The 14,121-nt window shown below is 45.5% G+C and overlaps 1 protein-coding gene across 1 annotated transcript in view; it reads left to right on the forward strand.

Moving 5' to 3' along the window:
• Positions 1-14,121, forward strand: part of IKZF3 (IKAROS family zinc finger 3) — a 204,909-nt gene that overhangs the window by 127,863 nt on the left and 62,925 nt on the right. The gene's annotated exons all lie outside the window — the stretch shown is intronic.

The raw sequence follows: 14,121 nt of genomic DNA on the forward strand, positions 1-14,121 counted from the left end.
AGGTGGAAACTCAAAAACTAAATTCCCAGGGATCAGTTTCATGCAACCTGGCTACCAGCATCTCGAGAAAAATGAATGTTGTTAATTAAAATATGTACAGGATTTACTTCAGAAACGGGCAATCGTAGAAGTACCATTTCTTCATTGAGGGAAAAGTTTTTACTCTCCATTATTCCTGGTAAAGAAAAAGACGGGAAACTTACGTCCAGTACTAGAAAGATCTCAAGAAAATTCTGGTCAAGTTATTCAAAATGGAAAGTCTTCAATCAATTCTTCTAGCGATAAATCTAGGAGATTGGATGCTGTCCATCGATTTATTGGACGCATATCAGACCCATGCACCCTGCGTTTCAAAGATTCCTTTGGTTTATGGTAAACCATCAACATTTACAGTTCCAGAGTCTACCTTTCGGAATTTTCACTGCCCCCAGAACTTTTACGAGGACTCTGTTACCGGTGATAGACTTCCTGAGGAAGAAAGGGTCTAAGAGTCCATCATTACCTAGACGACATCCGCTTTCTAGCAGACAGACAGAATTCTCTTATTCATTATCGGAAGATGCTGATTTCCACAGCATTTCCACACCATTTCCACACTATGTTTCAGCTGGGTGATAAATTGAAAAAAGAGGAACCTCCAACGCACCCAAGGGATGATCTTTCTGGAAACAGAATTGAACACCTGGTTGAACAGAATAGAACTACCCGAAGAGAAGATAGCTCCTTTGATTCAGAAAATGTATAAATTATTAACAGCAGTTTCTCTACCTGCCTGAGCTTGCCTCAGCGCTCTGGGGTCAATGTCAGCAACCATCCCAATGGTTCAATGGGCCAAATGGCACATAAGAACATTTCAGAATTAATTTCCAATGCAGAGGGATCAAGCATCGATGCTTCAACCAATCTTCATTTACAAGGGAGTAAAATAGTCTATATGGTGGTGGACTCATGTGCACACCCACAGGATATTCAGACATATAGTTTGCCCTCTACAAGAAGTGGTCACGTCAGATGCCAGCCTGGAAGGATTGGGAGCCCACTATCAGAACCAGGCAGTTCAGGGTCACTGACCATTCCAAACTCAGAGCATCGTCTCGAACATACTAGAAATGAGAGCCACCTTTAAAGCTTTTTTAGCATTCAGCCACTACTTGAGTGGCAAGAATGTGTTGTTACGTATGGACAACAAAATGGCAGTGGCTTACATCCAGAGACAACGGAGCACCAAAAGTCTTATGAGGGAAGTTTGTCCCATCCTCAAATGGGAACAAGCGAACCTAGCAGACAGGGGCAGTGTACGTTCCAGGAGCCCAGAATCAACTGGCCGACGATCCAAGCAGAAACTTTCTATCCAACAATAAGTGGTCTCTGAAACATCAGGCCTTCTCTCTCATAACTCAGACCTGGGGTATTCCGGACATAGATCTAGCAGCAACCACAGTGAACACAAGATGCCGTGGTATCTTGCAAGAGCCACCTATAAGTCGGCCGAAGGGATAGATTGTCTGCAACATCCTTGGAATTTTCAGCTGGGATACACCTTCCCTCCAACACCTCGTAAGGTTCCTGCTCAGGCTCAAAGGATCAACATCCACAGTGATAGCAGTGATTCCCTTCTGGCCAAGAAGACCATGGTTCATAATGCTTCCCCAACTGAACATGGAGAAACCATTGCCTCTTCCGGGAACATCAGACTCTCCCAAGGTCAATTTCTTCACCTGTCAGCAGAGAAATTACATCTGACGGCATGGCGGTTAAAAGGTCTAGGCTTCTAGGTCAGGGGTGTTCTCAGAGGGTGGTGGAAACGCTAATTCAAGCCAGAAAGACCACCACCAACAACACTTACAAAAGAATTTGAGAAAATTCACCTCATTTGCACAACAATCTTGGTGCACTTCAACGCCTGAGGTAACACAGATCCTCGATTTCCCACAATCAGGTCTGGAAAAGGGCCTAGGTTTGAGTTCTCTTTAAAGTACAAGCTTCCATACTATCGGCCATTACGGGAGTCAAGTGGTCCCAAAACCCACTCATCATACAGTTTCTAAAAGCCTGTCTAAAGCAAAGACCTCCCGGAAAACCTACCTTTCCAGCCCGATATTCATCCGTAGTATTGGAAGCATTATCTCATAACCCTTTTTACCCTATGAAGGCTTTATCCCTTTGGGACTTAACGCTTAAAGGGGTTGTAAAGGTTCGTCTTTTATTTTCGAAATAGGTTCTTTTAAGCTCATGCATTGTTGGTTCACTTACCTTTTGCTTTAATTTCCCTTCTAATTTTTTTTTTCTTTGTTTGAACTTCTCACTTCCTGTGTCTCCTCGGTAAGCTTTCCACCACCATCTGAGCGGTGGAAAGTCATTTAGAACAGCTTACTGAACACCTTACTGAGGAGAAACAGGCAGTGAGAAATTCAGACAAAGAAAAAAAACATTTAGAATGGAAATCAAAGGAAAAGGTAAGTGAATCAACAATGCACAAGCTTAAAGGAACCTATTTAGAAAATAAAAAACGAACCTTTACAACCCCTTAAAAAGTTACATTCCTCGTTGCCATAACCTATAATAGTAAAGAGGGTATTTGAAAAATGCAAGCGCTACTAATAAAAGAGCCCTACCTGATCTTCTATCTGGACAGAGTGGTCCTTAGGCCTTCGGACCAATTTATTCCAAAGATAGCCTCTTCATTTCACTTTACTTCTTCACTTTAGAGCCTTCAACCTTAAAGCGGAGGTTCACCCTAAAACATCTATGTACCATTACATGCAGCATACTTGCGTCAGCTACAGTATGCTGGTATTTTTTTTTTTTTTTTTATCGCTGTACATACCGTTATATAGTTCTCTTTCTTTTCTTCCTCCAACGGGGAATAGGCGTTCCTATGAAGAGGCGTAGATGATTGACGTGCGGAAAAGTCACGTCACGCGTTCCGAAAATAGCCGATCTGAGACTCGTCTATATACGACATCTGCGCAATTAGCTCCTAGTCTGTGCGCAGGCGCCTTATAGCGCCATTTCCCAGATCGGCTATTTTCGGTATGTACAGCGATAAAAAAAAAAAAATACCAGCATACTGTAGCTGACGCAAGTATGCTGCATGTAATGGTACATGTTTTTTAGGTTGAACCTCCACTTTAAAGAGGTGAAGATCTACTTGAATAACATGGGAGAAGATCACCGGGCACAGTGTAGCCTCCTCACACCTGATTTAAGCTCAGTTCACATATGAGCTGGTAAGATAGCGCAGGGGGCTAATGCTCCTTTGCAGCAGTCTGTGATTGCCTGTGTCCCAAGGGTTGCAGTTTCGATCCCGGCGGGGTCCACTCAGCCTTTCATCCTTCCGAGGTCGGTAAAATGAGTACCATTGAGTTAGGTAATAATGACAATTATTATCAGCGCTTAGACACAGCGGTATCGCTGTAATTGGCGCTATATAAGTGTAAATATTATTATGAGCCACCTGCGACTCACAGCAAGGGTCCGGTGAGTGTTGGTTCACCGTTTCAGGTCCGAATTTTGGGCTGAATTCGGACCTGAAATGGACCAAAAAACGCACATTGTTTATGTGCAAAATGCACCCTACCCGCTGCGGAGATATGTGAACCTGGCTCCACAGAATGCTGGTCAAAACCTCCTGATATTGCAAATTAGATGAGGGGATCCCGCATCCAATTCGCAATGGTGTGAACCCAGCCTCAAACCTCTAATTGTCTTACTACCGTGTCCCAATTGTGTGCTTTGCACAGCAATCATGGGTTTAAATCAGGTGGTGAGGAGGCAACATATCGCCTCCTCACCACCTGTCAAACACACTTAGATCGCTTTTACATGTGCATCCGGCAACGGAACTCTTAGGGCTCGTTCACACGTAAAGTTGGGAGGAGGTAAAACACTGTTGTGGCAGCAGCCAAAGGTGTACACATGCCACAGCAGGAATTAAGCTCCCTGTTGTTTTTATGGGTGCTTCCGCCTGCCAATCACGACCCATTCAAGTAAATTGGGCCACTCTGCAAGTGCCCTGCAACTACATGATTCTTTGCTATATACTTCTATTATATCCTGCAGGTTTAGTGCACCAAACCCGCAGGTTATAATATAAGTCTATGGCTAAGCACAGCAAACCCACAGGAAAGATGCAGGTACACTTTACTGCACCCACAGTGTGGGTAAACCACAGCACATCAGTGTGAAAGCAGCCCTATACTATTATGTCCATGGTATTGCTTCACACTGACTTGAAGATCCCTTCTTTCCTGCTGCTGGCACTACTCTGGAGACTGCTAGCTGGGATAAGAGATGGAGTGCAGTCAGGGTTGGACTGGGACAAAGATTTGGCCCTGGACTTCATCCAGACCGGCCCACTTTATTTTGGAAACACGCACAAAAACAGTGTACAAACATTACATTTCTACTAAGGCCTCATTCACATGGTATGTACTAAAGTGTGAAGGCCATGTTAGAAGCATGGGGATGTACAGGTGTATGGTGGGGGGTAGTATGTACATGAGTGAGGTGTGGAGTGTAGGGTGGGGTGTGGGTAGAATGTATATGAGAGAGGTGTAGGGTGGGGGGTAGTATGTATATGAGAGGGGTGCGGAGTGTAGGGTGGGGGGTATTATGTATATGAGAGGGGTGCGGAGTGTATAGTGGGAGGTAGTATGTATATGAGAGGGGTGCGGAGTGTATAGTGGGAGGTAGTATGTATATGAGAGGGGTGCGGAGTGTAGGGTAGAATGTATATGAGAGGGGTGCGGAGTGTAGGGTGGGGGGTAGAATGTATATGAGAGGGGTGCGGAGTGTAGGGTGGGGGGTAGAATGTATATGAGAGAGGTGCGCAGTGTAGGGTGGGGGGGTAGTATGTATATGAGAGGGGTGCGGAGTGTATAGTGGGGGGTAGTATGTATATGAGAGGGGTGCGGAGTGTATAGTGGGGGTAGAATGTATATGAGAGGGGTGTGGTGTGTATAGTGGGGGGTAGTATGTATATGAGAGGGGTGCGGAGTGTATAGTGGGGGGTAGTATGTATATGAGAGGGGTGCGGAGTGTATGGTGGGGGGTAGTATGTATATGAGAGGGGTGCGGAGTGTATGGTGGGGGGTAGTATGTATATGAGAGGGGTGCGGAGTGTATAGTGGGGGTAGAATGTATATGAGAGGGGTGCGGAGTGTATAGTGGGGGGTAGTATGTATATGAGAGGGGTGCGGAGTGTATAGTGGGGGGTAGAATGTATATGAGAGGGGTGTGGTGTGTATAGTGGGGGGTAGAATGTATATGAGAGGGGTGCGGAGTGTATAGTGGGGGGTAGAATGTATATGAGAGGGGTGCGGTGTGTATAGTGGGGGGTAGAATGTATATGAGAGGGGTGCGGTGTGTATAGTGGGGGGTAGAATGTATATGAGAGGGGTGCGGAGTGTATAGTGGGGGGTAGAATGTATATGAGAGGGGTGCGGAGTGTATAGTGGGGGGTAGAATGTATATGAGAGGGGTGCGGAGTGTATAGTGGGGGGTAGAATGTATATGAGAGGGGTGCGGAGTGTATAGTGGGGGGTAGAATGTATATGAGAGGGGTGCGGAGTGTATAGTGGGGGGTAGAATGTATATGAGAGGGGTGTGGTGTGTATAGTGGGGGGTAGAATGTATATGAGAGGGGTGTGGTGTGTATAGTGGGGGGTAGAATGTATATGAGAGGGGTGTGGTGTGTATAGTGGGGGGTAGAATGTATATGAGAGGGGTGCGGTGTGTATAGTGGGGGTAGAATGTATATGAGAGGGGTGTGGTGTGTATAGTGGGGGGTAGAATGTATATGAGAGGGGTGTGGTGTGTATAGTGGGGGGTAGAATGTATATGAGAGGGGTGTGGTGTGTATAGTGGGGGGTAGAATGTATATGAGAGGGGTGTGGTGTGTATAGTGGGGGGTAGAATGTATATGAGAGGGGTGCGGAGTGTATAGTGGGGGGTAGAATGTATATGAGAGGGGTGCGGAGTGTATAGTGGGGGGTAGAATGTATATGAGAGGGGTGCGGAGTGTATAGTGGGGGGTAGTATTATATGAGAGAGGTGCGGAGTGTATAGTGGGGGGGTAGAATGTATATGAGAGGGGTGCGGAGTGTATAGTGGGGGGTTGTATGTATATGGCAGGGGTGCACATGGTAGAAAAGTGGTATATGGTGGTGTGAATGAGCCCAATTGTTTGCTCCATCACGGCAGAGACCACCTTGCAGTGACATGTATGGAACAACTGAAGTTCGCAGCACAGCACCAGAATTTGTTTCCCACCTTGCTGCAGACACTGCTCTCACTGACTTCCCCCTCCCCCATCTCAAGTCCCGACACACAGGTTCTCCCACAAAGCGGCCGGCTCACCTCCCTCCACACATCCGTTGTCCTGTCCCAGGGCCAGAACGAACTCTAAGCTGCCTCCATAGACCCGGGCACCGCCAAAACCCGCTCCACTCCCACTGCTTCTAATCGCAGTGAGCACAGACACAGGGCACAACGTGCTGCGCCGCAGCGCCGAGCACACAGATCGGAGAGGAGCGAGACCGCCGGAGGGTACTGTAGGTGTGCTTCTCTGAGTGGAGAAAACTTCCGCTTCCTTCACCGCAATTCATTGAGAACATCAAGTGGTCAGTCCCTCCCTGGGCAGTACAGCGGTGCTCAAAGTAATGGCTGCGCAAGCCGCGCAGTCATTACTTTGACAGGTTGTCACTCAAACCAGCCCACTGAGCCATCGGCCCACCGGGAAACTCCCGGTAGTCCCGATGGCCAGTCCATCCCTGAGTGCAGTTGGTATCACTCCGCATGGGACAGAAGCCTGCACTACAGAGGAGGCATCGGCTTATGTGGTTCTTGCTATCTACTACAGCTCCAACTTTACTAGTAATCCCTCTGCATTGCACTCCGTTTGATGCTCTGGGATGGCGGGTTAGCAAGTCATCTGTCCGCGATCTATAAGTTGCTGACACCCGCTCTATAATACAGAAAGCTGGAACTTACTTTGCTTATGATGTGCATCACATCAATACAGAAATGTGTAATCATTGAGTTGGTTTTAGAGGATACTATATACAGTGCCTTGAAAAAGTATTCGTACCTCCTTGAAATGTTCCACATTTTGTCATGTTACAACCAAAAACGAAATGTATTTTATTGGGATTTTTAGGATAGACCAACACAAAGTGGAACATCATTGTGAAGTGGAAGAAAAATTATAAATGGGTTTCCAAATTGTTTACAAATAATTATTTGAAAAGTGTGGCGTGCGTTTGTATTTAGCCCCTTTTACTCTAATACCCCTAACTAAAATCTAGTGGAACCAATTGCGGTTGAGTCCATCTGTGTGTAAATTAATCTCAGTATAAATACAGCTGTGTTGTGAAGCCATTAAGTTTTGTTAGAGAACCTTAGTGAACAAACATCATCATGAAGGCCAAGGAACACACTGGTCAGGTCAGGTATAAAGTTGTGGAGAAGTTTAAAGCAGTGTTAGGTTATAAAAAAAAATATCCCAAGCTTTGAACATCTCACGGAGAACTGTTCAATCCATCATCCGAATATGGAAAGAGTATTGCACAACTGCATACCTACCAAGACATGGCCGTTCACCTAAACTGACAGGCCGAGCAAGGAGAGCATTAATCAGAGAAGCAGCCAAGAGGCCCATGGTAACTCTGAAGGAGCTGCAGAGATCCACAGCTCAGATGGGAGAATCTATCCACAGGACAACTATTAGTCGTGCACTTCACAAATCTGGCCTTTATGGAAGAGTGGCAAGAGGAAAGCCATTGTTGAAAGAAAGCCATAAGAAGTCCTATTTGCAGTTTTGCGAGAAGCCATGTGGGGGGACACAGCAAATATGTGGAAGAAGGTTCTCTGGTCAGAGAAGACCAAAATGTAACTTTTTGGCCTAAAAGCAAAACGCTATGTGTGGCAGAAAACTAATACTATAAAATAGAAAAAGTGCAGCGCAAAACTCAAATATATAAATGATACTGGTATACTCAAACACCAATACCATAAGTGTGAATATGAATATGCAGAAAAAAAAAATATATATATTAAGAATTAAATACAATACATACCGCTGGTGGTTTAGGAGCCTGAAACATCACGTCGCTCATCTGCTGTTCATTCCCAAAGATTGTTACTTCATGCCGTTTTTTGTCTGGCCAAATGTGAGTAGCCTGACTTTTGCTTCTTTTAAAGAATAAATCCACACATTGCAACAGTGAGCACTTATGCCGCGTACACACCATCACTTTATGTGATGAAAAAAAATGACGTTTTTAAAAACGTCACTTTAATTGACTGTGTGTGGGGGAAAACGTCGTTTTATGTCTTGTAAAAAACGACCAAAAAAAATTGAAGCATGCTTCAATTTTATGTGTCGTTTTTCAAAAGTGCACTTTTTACTTCACAGAAATTGACCGTGTGTAGCAAAAAACGTCGTTTTCTAAGACGTTTTTTCATCCACGCATGCCCAGAAGCTACTTCAATGGTAAAACGTGGTGGAACGTAACCTCACTTTGCAAGAACATTGTGAGAAAAACGATGGTGTGTAGGCAACTTCGTCTTTGAAAATTGAAGTTTCAAAAACGTCATTTTTTACTTCACAGAAAGTGTCGTTTTTTTTCATCACATAAAGTGATGGTGTGTATGCGGCATAAGTCTGTGATTATCTCTTTACATGCACCTGTCCTTTGCGGTTTGGTTGTTTTATGAGGATCTAATACATCAGCCTGGTTCCTGTTCATGACCTGCCTGTTTGATTTGCTTTTTTGACCATCTGTTAACTCAGTGGTCCATATATGAAGGTGAGAGTAGCCATCTACAACGGTGGAGGGATCACTTCAAAATTTTGGTGGATTGTCACGTGGTGGAGATTTATTTTCGTTTAATTCACTCATCTTCTGACACTTATGGACTTTTGGACTGTTTGTTTGAATTGTATTTAATTCTTAATAATTTTTTTATTTTTTTTTCTGCATATTCATATTCACACTTATGGTATTGGTGTTTGAGTATACCAGTATCATTCATATATTTGAGTTTTGCGCTGCACTTTTTCTATTTTATTTTTTACTTGCTTAGGATTTTTGCGAATTTCCCTTAGTGTTCAGCTGGCATTACCAGTGATCTGAACCCTGGGGGTCTGTATCACATAAATACACTTTTAATATCATCATTTTTTGATCTATATATTTGCGCTGATTGCACCCTGTTTTTTATAGAAAACTAATACTGCACATCACCATGAACACACCATTCCCACCGTGAAACATGGTGGTGATAGCATCATGTTGTCGAGATGCTTTTCTTCAGCAGGGACAGGGAAGCTGGTCAGAGTTGATGGGAAGATGAATGGAGCCAAATACAGGGCAATCTTAGAAGAAAACCTGTGAAGCCTCGTACACACGGCCGAGGAACTCGACGTGCCAAACACATCGAGTTCCTCGGCCAGTTCAGCCCTGAAGCCGCCGAGGAGCTCGGCGGGGCGAGAGCTCCCATAGAACAACGAGGAAATAGAGAACATGTTCTCTATTTCCTCGTCGAGCTCCTCGTCGGCTTCCTCGGCTGAAAGTGTACACACGACCAGTTTCCTCGGCGGAATTCAGCCAGAAACTCGGTCGGAAGCTGAATTCTGCCGAGGAAACTGGTCGTGTGTACGGGGCCTTAGAGTCTGCAAAAGACTTGAGAATGGAGCGGAGGTTCAACTTCCAGCAGGACAATAACCCTAAACATACAGCCAGAGCTACAATGGAATGGTTTAGATCTAAGCACATTCATGTGTTAGAATGGCCCAGTCATAGTCTAGACCTAAATCCAATTGAGAATCTGTTGCAAGAATTGAAAATTGTTGCTCACAGACGCTCTCCATCCAATTTGCTTAGCTATTTTGCAAAATAGAATGGGCAAAAATTTCTCTCTCTAGATGTGCAAAGCTGGTAGAGACATCCCCATAAAGACTTGCAGCTGTAATTGCAGTGAAAGGTGGTTCTACAAAGTATTGACTGCAAATGCACCCCACACTTTTCAATTATTTATTTGGAAAACCATTTATCACTTTCCTTCACAATTAGTGAAAATAACTATTCCTCTGTGGCCAGCCTTAATCTTTGTGTACAGCAGAGCATTCCTTACAACTCTTCCTTGGTGTTAGTAGCCCAATGCAGTTCATCTTGGGAAGGGTGTTTTAGTGCAAAAATGTGTGTCAATTAAGGTCTTTGCAACTGTCCCTGACCTCTAACTGTTAACTCTGATGCCCATCCACACTATTAGACACACACAAACCTTAAAGCAGAATTCCAACTAAAGCCTAGTCTTAAAAATGCTTCCTCCTCTCTCCTAGCACCTGTACTAACTAAAACGATAATCTCCTGCACATAGGTGTGATGGTCCAAATCAGAAAAGTACTCTGGGCCAAATCCTCAAAAGGGATACGCAGGCGGATCTGCTGTTCCGCCTGCGTAGCCCTGTGCCTATCTTTGGAACTGATCCTCAGAATCAGTTTTCCAAAGATAGGCAGAAGATCCGACATCTGTAAGAGACTTACACTGTCGGATCTTAGGATGCAGTACCGCATCCGCCGCTGCGGGCATTTCGAGTCGAAATGCCGCTTTGCGTATGCAAATGAGGACTTACGGAGATCCACAAAGCTTTTCAGCTTTGTGTTTTCTGCGTAAGTTTACGTTTGCATACGTAAAATTAGTTCTGCTTTTACAAAGTGTAAACTAGTAACACCTTGTAAAAACAGACCTTTTTTTCGATCGCCGCGTTTTTTTTGAAATTTAGAATTTTTTTTCCCGACGCGTAACTTTTTTTTTACCCGACGCAACTTTATTGTCCCGTCGCAATCCACAAAGCCTGACGTAACGTAATTTTGCACGCTGCCCGTCGGGAAAATGACGTCACGAGCATGCGCAGTACGGCCGGCGCGGGAGCGCGCCTCATTTAAATTGGCATCGCCCCCTGGATGAGAAGACCGCCTTGCGACGGAGGCACTTAAGTTACACAGCCGAAAATGTCTAGGTAAGTGCTTTGTGGATCAGGCACTTAGGTAGAAATTTTCCGCAAGTATAACTTAACTGCTAAAAGTTAAGTTAGGCAGGTTTTTTGTGGATTTGCCCCTCTGTCAGTGGCGGCCCGTCCATAGGGACGCACGGGCGCCGCCCCCCCTCCCACAGTCACAAAAAAAAAAAAAAAAAAACGGGCCCTTTAAGAACTTTTATTCGGCTAAAATGTCATTTTGACATTTTAGCCGCAGTTCTGGCGGCCGTCTATAGAGGGCGCTGCAGCGCCACCCCCTCTCGCAAATAACACACATTTGTGCATAAATGCACAAATGTATGTTATTGTTGGTTGCCAGCGCTGCCTGGTCTATTCAGATAACCGGATGCGGGACGCCGGTTACCCGAATAGCGGCAGCTGGTTGGCTGAGGGGAATTGCCTATCAAAGCCAGCGGCTCTGATAGGCTTTTCTCCGGCTCTCAGCTGTCTATACTCTGAGCGCAGGCAATCTGCGCTCATTGTATAAGACAAACGGCCGTTTCAGCCAATCAGGTTCCCGGATTCTGGTTATCAGGAACCTGATTGGCAGAAGCTTCACCACAGCGGCAGAAGACATCGAGGGAGCACATGGAATCCTCAGGTAAGTGCTTTTTACAGGGAAAGGGGCACAGTGACATCATGGGGCACAGTGGTGACAAAGGGCACAGAGGTGACAATTGGCACAGTGGCATCATGGGGCACAGTGGTGACAAAGGGCACAGAGGTGACAATTGGCACAGTGGCATCATGGGGCACAGTGGTGAGTGACAATGGGCACAGTGGCATCATGGGGCACAGTGGTGACAATGGGCACAGTGGCATCATGGGGCACAGTGGTGACAATGGGCACAGTGGCATCATGGGGCACAGTGGTGACAATGGGCACAGTGGCATCATGGGGCACAGTGGTGACAATTAAAGGGCACAGTGGTGACAATTGGCACAGTGGCAACAGTTGAGGGGCACAGTGGCTGCGTTTGATGGCATGGCACAGTGGTGACAATTGATGGCACAGTGACTGCGTTTGATGGTATGGCACAGTGGTGACAATTGATGGCACAGTGGCTGCGTTTGATGGCACAGTTGCTGTGTTGCATGGCACAGTGGTGACAATTGATGGCACAGTGGCTGCGTTTGATGGCATGGCACAGTGGTGACAATTGATGGCACAGTGGTTGCGTTTGATGGCATGGCACAGTGGTGACAATTGATGGCACAGTGGCTGCGTTTGATGGCATGGCACAGTGGTGACAATTGATGGCACAGTGGCTGCGTTTGATGGCATGGCACAGTGGTGACAATTGATGGCACAGTTGCTGTTTGATGGCATGGCACAGTGGTGACAATTGATGGCACAGTTGCTGTGTTTGATGGCATGGCACAGTGGTGACAATTGATGGCACAGTTGCTGTGTTTGATGGCATGGCACAGTGGTGACAATTGATGGCACAGTGGCTGCGTTTGATGGCATGGCACAGTGGTGACAATTGATGGCACAGTGGCTGCGTTTGATGGCATGGCACAGTGGTGACAATTGATGGCACAGTTGCTGTTTGATGGCATGGCACAGTGGTGACAATTGATGGCACAGTGGCTGCGTTTGATGGCATGGCACAGTGGTGACAATTGATGGCACAGTTGCTGTTTGATGGCATGGCATAGTGGTGACAATTGATGGCACAGTTGCTGTGTTTGATGGCATGGCACAGTGGTGACAATTGATGGCACAGTGGCTGCGTTTGATGGCATGGCACAGTGGTGACAATTGATGGCACAGTGGCTGCGTTTGATGGCATGGCACAGTGGTGACAATTGATGGCACAGTTGCTGTTTGATGGCATGGCACAGTGGTGGCAATTGATGGCACAGTGGCTGCATTTGATGGCATGGCATAGTGGTGACAATTGATGGCACAGTTGTTGTGTTTGATGGCATGGCACAGTGGTGACAATTGATGGCACAGTGGCTGCGTTTGATGGCATGGCACAGTGGTGACAATTGATGGCACAGTTGCTGTTTGATGGCATGGCACAGTGGTGGCAATTGATGGCACAGTGGCTGCATTTGATGGCATGGCACAGTGGTGACAATTGATGGCACAGTGGCTGCGTTTGATGGCATGGCACAGTGGCTGCGTTTGATGGCACAGTGGCTGCATGTGATGGGCACAGTGAGGCTGCAATTTTTTTTTTTCCGTTTGCGCCCCCCCAAAAATTTTGAGCACCAGCCGCCACTGCCCTCTGTACTCAGAAGTGGATAATATTTTGAATAATAAAAAAAGGAGTCGCGCTATTGAAAAGTGATACAAATAAAACACCAAAAAATGTAAAGTGTAAAGTATAAATAACTGTCAAAATAGCATGAGTATCTCCACAGCATTAAAATTGATATATCACAGTTAATTCAGTGGAATAGAGGCAAGCCAAGAGGTTTGAAACAGTCCAAGATTGTAGTGAAGAAAGGAATCTCAGGTGTCAGTGATTGTATCCACGCTGTGATCTGGACAAACAGGAGACCTCCACCACAGAAATTACTGACTCTTACCAGAATTCAGTAAGTTAACAGCAAAAGAAATAGCATCCACAGCAGCAGCCCAGCTGATTAATCCTCCAATAACGATAGCTTAATGACGGACCTCCCCATTCAATGGCAATCCAAATTGCCATTGAATGGGGAGGTCCGTCATTAAGCTACCGTTATTGGAGGATTAATCAGCTGGGCTGCTGCTGTGGATGCTATTTCTTTTGCTGTTAACTTACTGAATTCTGGTAAGAGTCAGTAATTTCTGTGGTGGAGGTCTCCTGTTTGTCCAGATCACAGCGTGGATACAATCACTGACACCTGAGATTCCTTTCTTCATTTGCTTTCTATTTGCTTTGTGCTGTATGGCACACTTGAGACGCAGCTGATTTATGCACTTAGGGTTGGGTCTGCGCAATAATTCTTCCTTTTTTTGATAATATTTTGAAGCCTTGTTACCCTCTAGGACTAGGGTTGTCCTCAGAACACTGTTAAAAATGCACCGGCCTAGTGCATTGTCCAACAACAATTTTATTAAAGTTAAAATATATCAAATAG

The sequence above is a fragment of the Rana temporaria genome, chromosome 12 (assembly GCF_905171775.1).
Source record: "Rana temporaria chromosome 12, aRanTem1.1, whole genome shotgun sequence".
Classification (NCBI taxonomy): domain Eukaryota; kingdom Metazoa; phylum Chordata; class Amphibia; order Anura; family Ranidae; genus Rana; species Rana temporaria.